We start from the raw sequence: 10,000 nt of genomic DNA, 5'->3' as shown, positions 1-10,000 counted from the left end.
GATAATTACTCCCAGATCTTTTTCAGATCCCACATTTTTTACCTCCTTAGTTCCAATTTTATATTGTCCTGATATTCTATTTTTACTTTTTCCAAACTCCATTATACTACACTTCTTAATATTAAAGTCCACTTCCCATTTCTGACTCCACATCCATACCTTATTCAGGTCTTCCTGCAGTGGTTTGCAATCCGTTTCGGTCTTTACTTTCCTTAACAATTTAGCCTCGTCTACAAAGAAACTCATGTAACATTGCACATCATCATCCATGTCATTCACATAAATAGCAAACATTATTGGAGCCAATACAGATCCTTGCGGAACTCCACTGATCACTTCCTTCCAACCTGGATATTTTTCTCTGAGTACTACTCTCATCTTTCTACCAATCAGGAAGTCCTCCATCCATCTTAGTAGGTTCCCTTATATCCCTCCTATATGTTCCAGTTTTTTTGTTTTTTCTAACAATTTTTGTGTAGTACCTTGTCGAAAGCTTTTTGTAAGTCCAAGAAAGCACAATCAGCCCATCCATCCCTTTCTTGCACTTTGTCTATTAGTCTTGAGTAAAAACATATTAAGTTTGTGGTACATGATCTTCCTTGTCTGAACCTAAAATATATTATTTTCTTCCAGGTCTTTTACCCATCTATTCTTAATAATTTTCTCACAAATTTTGGCTAAAGTGCTTGTTCGTGAGACCGGTCTATAGTCTGTGTGTGTGTGTGTGTGTGTGTGTGTGTGTGTGTGTGTGTGTGTGTGTGTGTGTGTGTGTGTGTGTGTGTGTGTGTGTGTGTGATTCACTTGTGATTCACCTTGGTCTTTGGATCACGTGTTGGACTCGTGATCGACAGCTATTTCCCTCCCGGAAGAGAGCTCAGAGCTCGTATGACCGATCTATGGGTAATGCTATGACCTTACACGCGCACACACACCCAACTCCCCACCCACGAGAGTTGGAGTAACGACTCGAAGCGCAGCGATACCGAAATAATTTCAGCCCTGTGCAGGATGTATGTGTGTGTGTGTGTGTGTGTATTCACCTCGGATCTGCTGCAGCCTCTGTTCGAGACAGCTAGACACCACCCTACGGCAGTGAGCTCAGAGCTCATTATTTGCCGATCTCTGGGTAGGTCTGAGACCACTCACACACCACACGCCGGGACAACAAGGTCACAACTCCTTGACTAACATCCCGTACCTACTTACTGCTAGGTGAACAGGGGCTACACGTGATAGGAGACAAACCCAACTTATCTCCGCCCGGCCGGGGAATCGAACCCCGGTTCTCCGGCTTGCGAGGCCAGTGCCTTACCAATCCGCCACCGAGCCGTGTGTGTGTGTGTGTGTGTGTGTGTGTGTGTGTGTGTGTGTGTGTGTGTGTGTGTGTGTGTGTGTGTGTGTGTGTGTGTGTGTGTGTGTGTATTCACCTCGGATCTGCTGCAGTCTCTGTCGAGACAGCCAGACACCACCCTACGGCAGTGAGCTCAGAGCTCCTTATTAGCCGATCTCTGGGTAGGTCTGAGACCACTCACACACCACACACCGGGACAGCAAGGTCACAACTCCTTGACTAACGTCCCGTACCTACTCGCTGCTAGGTGAACAGGGGCTACACGTGAAAGGAGACAAACCCAACTTATCTCCGCCCGACCGGGGAATCGAACCCCGGTTCTCTGGTTTGTGAGGCCAGTGCTTTACCAATCCGCCACCGAGCCGTGTGTGTGTGTGTGTGTGTGTGTGTGTGTGTGTGTGTGTGTGTGTGTGTGTGTGTGTGTGTGTGTGTGTGTGTGTGTGTGTGTGTGCGCGCACATACGCGTGTGTATGCTTGCTTGTTGCATCAAGCTTTAATTTATTAATATCAGATATTGTGTTTTCAAAATAAACTTTTCGTGCTTTTTTTTTTTTCTATATTTTGTCTACTAAATTCTCTCCTCTCAGGATTTTTTAAATATCGTTCTTGTTTGTTTTTTTTTCCAAATCATTACCTGGTACGCAAAACGATAAACACAATTTATACCTACTTCAAATGTTATAAACAATTCCCAAGTAGCTCCTACTAACTAACGACTTCCACACCAAATAACAAGAAGTTCAAAATTCCCAATATTTAAGGTCATGCCTTAAAAAACTTTCGTTCTTTCTAAAACCTTCTCCAGCACGAGAGAAAACTGATCTAAGAAGTTTTGCACAAATATACATTCATAATAACGAGATATGCACTGAATACCTGGAAGAACGGGTTTCCTAATCATTAACAACAAGACTTTTCATTCAACAAACAACAACAACAAAATAGAATACAATTTATACATACATATATACAGAATGTTTTACAAAATTGCTTGTTGAAAAGAAAGCGTGAAGCAAAGCTTATGGGGAATTGCTCTCCCTTTAAGGAGAGAATTATTTTTATTTTATTTATTTATTTTGTTACATGTTAGTATGATACATACACATATACACATACATATATACACACATACATACATACACATATATACACTGACACACATACATATGTGGTAAGTGCCAAACACACAGTACTTTTGGTAGGAGTTTATTGCGTAGGTCTAATGGCAGGAAGTGATCTGTCACCAGCGAATGCTAGGAGGTCTAGCCTGGGCATCATGACGCGCTCGTGTCCTACTTCCTGATACAATGTTGCCAGGCGGGAAAAAGATTAGGCAAAACAATACATACAAACATCTCTAGGTATATACATAAGAATATGCAGAAACAAGAGAACAATTACATATAATGAGGAATATGCATGCAAAATGGTTAAGGGTAACATATATTTAATACCTTAATGCTATGACGTGTACAATTGGCAAGACGCATACGCCTATAGCGTACGCCTAATGACGTATATATAATCGGTTATATAATTGTGTATAGGGCACTTATATAATGTAATGACTACATAGGCTTACTTACACAATACATTTACAGTAAATATATGTTGATATTAAGTACTCATGTGTAATAAGTATTACATATACAATAAAGGAGATACATATACAATAAATATATAGAATGATTAAGTAAGGCAGGGCTTGCCACACATACATACATACATACATATATATATATATAATATATATATATATATATATATATGTATATAATTTTTTTTTTTTTTATGGTGCAATGAGATGCGACACGACGCCCGTTAACTCCGACCTTACGTAGGAATCGGGGTCACGTGCGAGCAACGCATCTTGTGGGGGTCAGGTGAGAGGTGAGATGTCAGGTCGATTGTTGACGGGACGATAATTGCTTACTGCGCGGATCCGGGTCACCGTCACCTGCAGGAACAAGAAAAAAAAAGAGCGGCAGACTTGGGCGGTACATGACAGTTTCTCCATGAATACAATCATGAAATGGACCTGAAATGTTCAATATACTAATACTTATAGATTAATGACTTTTTTAAATATCGTTTTAAGTAATTCCTTTTCAAGTTTATTCCATGTGTTAACACCTATAATAGATAAGCATTGGCCTTTTTTGGTTGTTCTGTATTGAGTTTTAAAGAAGTCGTTTGTATGCCTAGTCGCATAACGAGTTTCGTAAGTTGAGTAAAATTTCAATATGTTTTGATTCATTTGTTTATTGTAGATTTGGTGCATAACAATGGCAGTTTTGTACTTTATTAAGTCCATGAATTTCAGTAGATTTTGTTTTTTAAATAAATTATTTGTATGTTCTAAACGACCCACATTGCAGATTATACGCAGTGCCTTTTTTTTTTTTTTTTTTTGTAAAGTAATTATGCGTTGAAGATTAGTTTGATAAGTATTACCCCAAATTTCTGAACAGTAATTTAGGTATGGTAGTAGTAGACTACAGTAAATGGTACGTAGGGTATTTTCATTGAGGATATTTCTCATTTTATGCATTATTCCTAAAGTTTTGGACTTCTTATTTATCACGTGATTTATATGATGTTTCCAATAAGTTGATCGTCTAAATACACGCCTAGGAATTTACTGACGGACGCTTTTTCAATAATTTCGTTGTTTATTTTGATCGGCTTAGTGCTTTCATTATTTTTGTAGAAAAGCAGGTAGTTAGTTTATGATACATTTAAGGATAGTTTGTTGGCTGAAAACCAATTATATAGCTAACATAACCCTTCAATAATTATCTTGATCAGTTTGTCGGAATTTATATCGGAGCATAGAATGGTGGTATCGTCGGCGAACAGTATAAATTTCATAAGGTTGGATACATTTGTAATGTCATTAATGTATAGTAAGAATAGTTTGCGTCCTAGAACTGAGCCTTGAGGTACTCCGCATGTAACTGGTAGAATATGTGATCTTTCTTCCTCAATGGCTACATATTGTTTCCTGTTGTTTAGATAACTTTTTAACCAATCATTAACCTTACCTCTTAGTCCATAATATTCGGCCTTTCGAATTAGGATTTCATGATTTACCGTGTCAAATGCCTTTTTAGATCAAGAAATATGCCGGCTGTCTTTTTCTTTTGTTCTATATTGTTAGTTATCTCTTCAATTAATTCTATTACTGCTGTTGACGTTGAAAGATTTCGTTGAAAACCATATTGGCTATGGTAAATGACGTCATTTTTTTTTCTTTTTTTTTTAGAAATGAGTCAAGGCGAATTGTGAATAAATTCTCAAGAATTTTGGAAAACTGTGGTAATAGTGAAATTGGTCTATAGTTATTATAACTTGATTTGTCGGCTGATTTGAATATCGGTATTACTTTTGCTATTTTCATTGCATCTGGAAATATTCCTTGTTCAAATGATTTATTGCATATTGTCAGAAAATGATTTTTGATGATAGGCATAATTTGTTTTACGAGCTTCATATTGAGTCCTGTGCAATCGAGTGATTTCTTGTTCTGTATTGATTTTACTGTGTTCATAAGTTCGTTTTCCGTGACATAGTGTTATTTATTCGGTGTTTCAAAAAGGTCTCATAAGTTTGATGTGTTGTCTTTATTTGTTTCGCGAGGTTAGGTCCTACATGGGAGAAAAATTCATTAAATTCGTTTGCCACTTCTTTTTTAGTTTTTCCGTTTTTAATAATGTCTATGAATTCATCGGTGTTATTATTTTTGGGCCTAGTTAAGTTGTTTATTACTTCCCATGTCTTTTTTATATTACCTTTATAATTTTCAAGCAGTGTGTCATAGTATTTTTTTTCGCAGTTGCGTAAAATTGTTGTTTGTTTTTGTATGCTTTGTATTTGTTTTCGTCTGTCAAAGACTTGCTTTTAATAGATTTCTTGTAAAGTTGGATTTTCTTTCGACACGCGTTCTTTAGACCGTTTGTAAACCATGGTTTTGAGTAGTTTACGTTATATGATTTTATTTGGCTTATACAACTCGTTAAAAAAAACACGTTGGCAGAATTCTTACCCCACCCTCACGACAGGGGGATCAGGAGAAGATATTAAAAAGTGGTAAAGGCACAGTAAACGAAAATGCATAAAGAAGGAACAGCAGTAGTACAAAGGCATCATCATTCTTCCAACCTAGTCCAACCTAGACGACTGATTTTGGCTCTGGTTTATAGGGGCACCCCAACAGTCCCTAACGTACTGGTACTTTGAAGAAAGTTAACCTTGAAAACCATTGCCTAAGAAACTGAACACCCAATTTTTACATACAAACAAAAGCATATGCTGATACACATTATTTCCAAAATTCACCCAGAATACATAAGGATAGGAATTTTCATTGAATACAATTATGAAGTATTCTCTATAGTCTCCGGCCGATTGGGGACTTCACCGTTCAAAATTATTTTATGTCTCGGGTCCAACCGCTAGATCAATGACCAACTTTAGGGTTGTTTTTTCGTGGGGTATCATCAAATCTTTAAAATACCAAAAAATATACCAATACTTCTTGCAACTTGTAACTGACATTACATTAGTATTTTTTCTTTCTACAATTAATTTTACATATTGCATATCAACAGGCCGATGGGTCAATGAATCTACAAATTTTATCTTTCTATTTTATTCTACAATCGAAGTCAATCTAGACAGCTCAGTTGGGACCTGGCTGTCGTGACGTCATATCTATGTTGACCTTGTCTGCACCCTCCCTACGTCTTGTTTGTAGTCCTTGTTGTTGTTTATTGAATAGATGTTGGGTGAACGCGAAGTTTGTCGACTCGCGTGACGCATTGAGGCGACGTGACGTCACCCCTTGGGGTCAGACATGTTCGTGCAGCGTTGTATGAAACCTCTTTCATACTGTGTACAATTTACATTCTTCCAGTTCATACGAGACTATCTTATTCATCTAATGCAGTGAAGTCAAGACGGTACTTTAGTGCAGCGTCCTGCAGAACACCAGTTGCAAGTGTGATTAATTTTTAAAGCTAATAACTGCAGAAAGACTCGCTCAACCAAAGACCGTTTATGCTATATATACCTGAAGAACAATCATATAGGGTATACGTGTACATGTAATTTAGCCACTAGATGCGAAGTAAAAAATGTTACATTTGGCATTAAATGTTATTGCACCATGCATTTACCAACGATAATGTAAATGCTATAGAAGCCAAAACAGATACACAGAAGGCTACAAAGAGTTGCTTGTGGTTCTCTCAAAGAAAAATTCAAGGTTGTCCTACCTCTTATGAAAGCTAAAGTACAGTTGCTTTGTTAAATCTTGAAAGTATCAGTACCTTTGAAAATCTAAGAAGGATGAAAACTATATTTTTTTCCCGGTTCCAGAGTCATGGGGATCAACTCGCATTTCATAACCAGCTCTATCGGTACCAAACCGTACCGAAGTTTACCAAAACAACAAATGTGTTCCGTGGCGGACACTAGTCAAATACAGAGTCAAGTTTACTCTGCAATATGAGAGATGAAGCCCAAGGTGTGGTTTAGTTTCAAAAGTATCACCAACCCTACGATGGGGGACTGTAGTCGGTTAGTCATGCCTTCCTGGGGTGGGCCTCGTTTATCTAGCCTGATCAATAGTAGATGTAACCCTCGCTACTAACTTCGCCATTTCCCGGTCACCTGAGCTAAGAGAGATCCGCTATATCCATTTTGTAAGCCACATAAGCTCAGCCGATAAAGAGAGTAGATGATCGTCCTTGGGAAGAAAAAGAATGTTCTGGGAGTTTACAAAGAGAGCCCATTGGTATTCCACCTTGGTTCTAGTTCGTGATTGTGTTTCGTTTGCATCCCATGACCACCTGTGTAGCGGGTTTTCCGGGTTTGATAGATGTCTTGCTCTGGTTATGCTGTGTCTTGCTGCATTGCTTCTGACCAGGTCGGTGGGCAGGAGACGGGGATGAACCTTAATTCACGAGGAGTTAAGATGAAAAGGAAACAACGGTGATGAATGGGAGTGGAATGGGTGGGAGTGGATGACAGGTAATTCTGGGTTACGTGGTACCAATAGAACAGTGGTTCTTAACCTCTTTCACTGCCCGTACCCCCTTGACATCTCAAAAATGAAATTCCCGTACCCCCATCCAATTCAAATATGAAAAGGATTAGTGACACAAACCTTGCTTTGCTTTCTCATGGAAAATGTACAGTAACATTGCACTGGTTATCTTGTCTTGTACCCCCAGGTTCAAGGTTTCATACCCCTTGGGGGTACCTGAGGTACCCCCAGGTTAAGAACCACTGCAATAGAATAACAGTTGTATCTCATTTGATACCTGAATACTGATACTGAATCGCCTGATTCCGTTGGTGAATATTTGATGTATCCAAGTTTACAGTAGTTCTTGTCTCATAAAATCAAGATTTCGTAAACAAGATTCTATCAATGCGACATCAAGGAGATATGTTCTTGCATATTTATAATGTAATATCTTTGGTTAGGTTTGACTGTCTGCAGTAGAAAAGATGTAAGTACACTGAAAGAAGGAGAAGGAAGTTAAAAGAGACAAAATGAATTGTAAGAGGCAAAAATACAGTGGCAGTGCCAAAGTATACTGAAAGATGTAAAAGAACTTGAAAGCTGCAGAAGTGACTTAGGAAGAAAGAAGCAGCGAAGTATAAGGTGTTTAAAAAAGACAGACCAGATTTGAAATCACTATATCTCTGCAAACACAAACTGCTCGTAAATGAGTCGATTATCATAGGTGGAAGGCTTATAGAGCATTTATAGAATTCTTAATAAATCTTGATAACCCATTAAAACCATTTTTTTTTTTTCGTAATTATCCCATGCTGCTTTCAAGTAATATACTGCATTGAAATCAGGTCTATTTTTTGGGGGGACACACTTTAAATAGGGAAATACATAACAACAATACGTAACTCCTGGAGGTTGACTAGCGTCTTATAGATTTAGTTCAATCTAACAGTGAGAGTTTTTAAGTGATAGAAAGAACCCCACCTTTCACTAAAAATATAGAGGTAAAATCAGTAAATCCTCCATTAATGAAATGAAAGACAATGGATTCATACCAATGTCGATAAAACCAGTGGTTCGAGATTCGAACCATGGTTCGAGATTGGTAGATGGCGAAACGACGACACAAAGGGAGAGTATACCACAAAAGTCTCTCTCTCTCTCTCTCTCTCTCTCTCTCTCTCTCTCTCTCTCTCTCTCTCTCTCTCTCTCTCTCTCTCTCTCTCTCTTTGTCTCACTCTCTCTTTGTCTCTCTGTCTCTCGAACTTCATTCCCCAACATCAGAAACCTTAGGTCACTTTCTATTCCCACTGCACTTAGGTGACATCATGTTTGCCTCACCCACGGTGATATTTGGACGTTACATGCATTCCTCTTGCCATAATGGCCTTGAACACTATTTCAAAAATAGGTTAGGTTAGGTTAGGTCAGGTCAGGTCAGGTCAAGTTAGGTTAGGTCAAGTTAGGTTAGGTCAAGTTAGGTTAGGTCAAGTTAGGTTAGGTCAAGTTAGGTTAGGTCAAGTTAGGTTAGGTCAAGTTAGTTTAGGTTAGGTCAGGTTAGGTCAAGTTAGTTTAGGTTAGGTCAGGTTAGGTCAAGTTAGGATAGGTTAGGTCAAGTCAGGTTAATTTAGGTTAGGTTAGGTTAGGTTAGGTTAGGTCAAGTCAGGTCAGTTTAGGTTAACTTAGGTCAAGTCAGGTTAGTTTTGGTTAGGTTACGTTAGGTCAGATCAAATCAGATTAGTTTAGGTTAGGTTAGGCTAGGTTAGGTTAGGTTAGGCTAGGCTAGGTTAGGTTATGTTAGGCTAGGTCAAATCAGGTTAGTTTAGTTTAGGTTAAGTTAGGTTAGGTCAGGTCAAGTCAGGTTAGATTAGATTACGTTACGTTAGGTTAGGATAGGTTAGGTCAAGTCAGGTTAGTTTGAGTTAGGTTAAGTTAGGTTAGGTCAGGTCAAGTCAGGTTAGTTTAGTTTAGGTTAGGATATGCTAGCGAAGCAGTTTCTAGGAAGGACTGTCTGGGAAAGAATTCGTCTTCTTGTGGACCAAGGGGTACGCGCAACCAGGATAGTTTTATGTCAGGGCTTTTCTTATCACGACGGCATAGGGAGATAAATGCAGATATAAATTCACGGCGCAAACAAACTATACATCAAGAGGGGCCTTTAATCTTATCCTGTCCAGAAAATTCACTAATTTCATCCAGCTTATGCCTTGTTTTGTTTTCTTTAGCATGATGGACAGTCAGAGCAAAGCACACTCCTGCAGAAACCGTGAAGGTGTGAAAGTATAGCGCCAACTTAGCTTATCACTCGTTATCTCAACTAATCTTCTAATGAATTCACGAGTGACGAACAAAAGGTTTTACAAGTGCTCCTCTGCAAGGGGCTATTCTCCACGCCAACAGCAGTTGACGATGTGTTTTAGTAAAGAAGAGGCTTCATCGTGTTAGGGGTGACGATTTACCTGTTACTGACGCAACGAAGTGAAAGTGGAAGTTCAAATAGACATTCAGATCAATTTGGTAGAGTGGAAAGGAGAGTGAGTTAAAGGGACGAAACAATATGTGAACGGTGACAAATGTTAGAAAAAAATGAACTGTAATCCTGAAACACGGAATGTGTATAA

At 38.6% G+C, this 10,000-nt stretch overlaps 1 protein-coding gene across 4 annotated transcripts in view; it reads left to right on the top strand.

Annotated features, from left to right (window-relative positions):
* LOC143020338 (uncharacterized) overlaps nucleotides 1-10,000 on the top strand; it is a 98,084-nt gene that overhangs the window by 56,678 nt on the left and 31,406 nt on the right. The window contains exon 1 of one of the 4 annotated variants that reach the window (XM_076176665.1): nucleotides 9,730-9,826. The exons of 2 other annotated variants lie outside the window; for them this stretch is intronic. The gene's annotated coding sequence lies outside the window, so the exon portion shown is untranslated. Of the gene's footprint in view, nucleotides 1-9,729; nucleotides 9,827-10,000 lie in introns of those variants that run through there. One more of the 4 variants, XM_076176666.1, reaches the window with a different exon arrangement.

Source organism: Oratosquilla oratoria, chromosome 39 (assembly GCF_046742065.1).
Source record: "Oratosquilla oratoria isolate Oo_2021 chromosome 39, ASM4674206v1, whole genome shotgun sequence".
NCBI lineage: Eukaryota > Metazoa > Arthropoda > Malacostraca > Stomatopoda > Squillidae > Oratosquilla > Oratosquilla oratoria.
The sequence above is the reverse complement of the archived record's forward strand: the minus strand, read 5'-3'. Positions and strand labels throughout refer to the sequence as shown.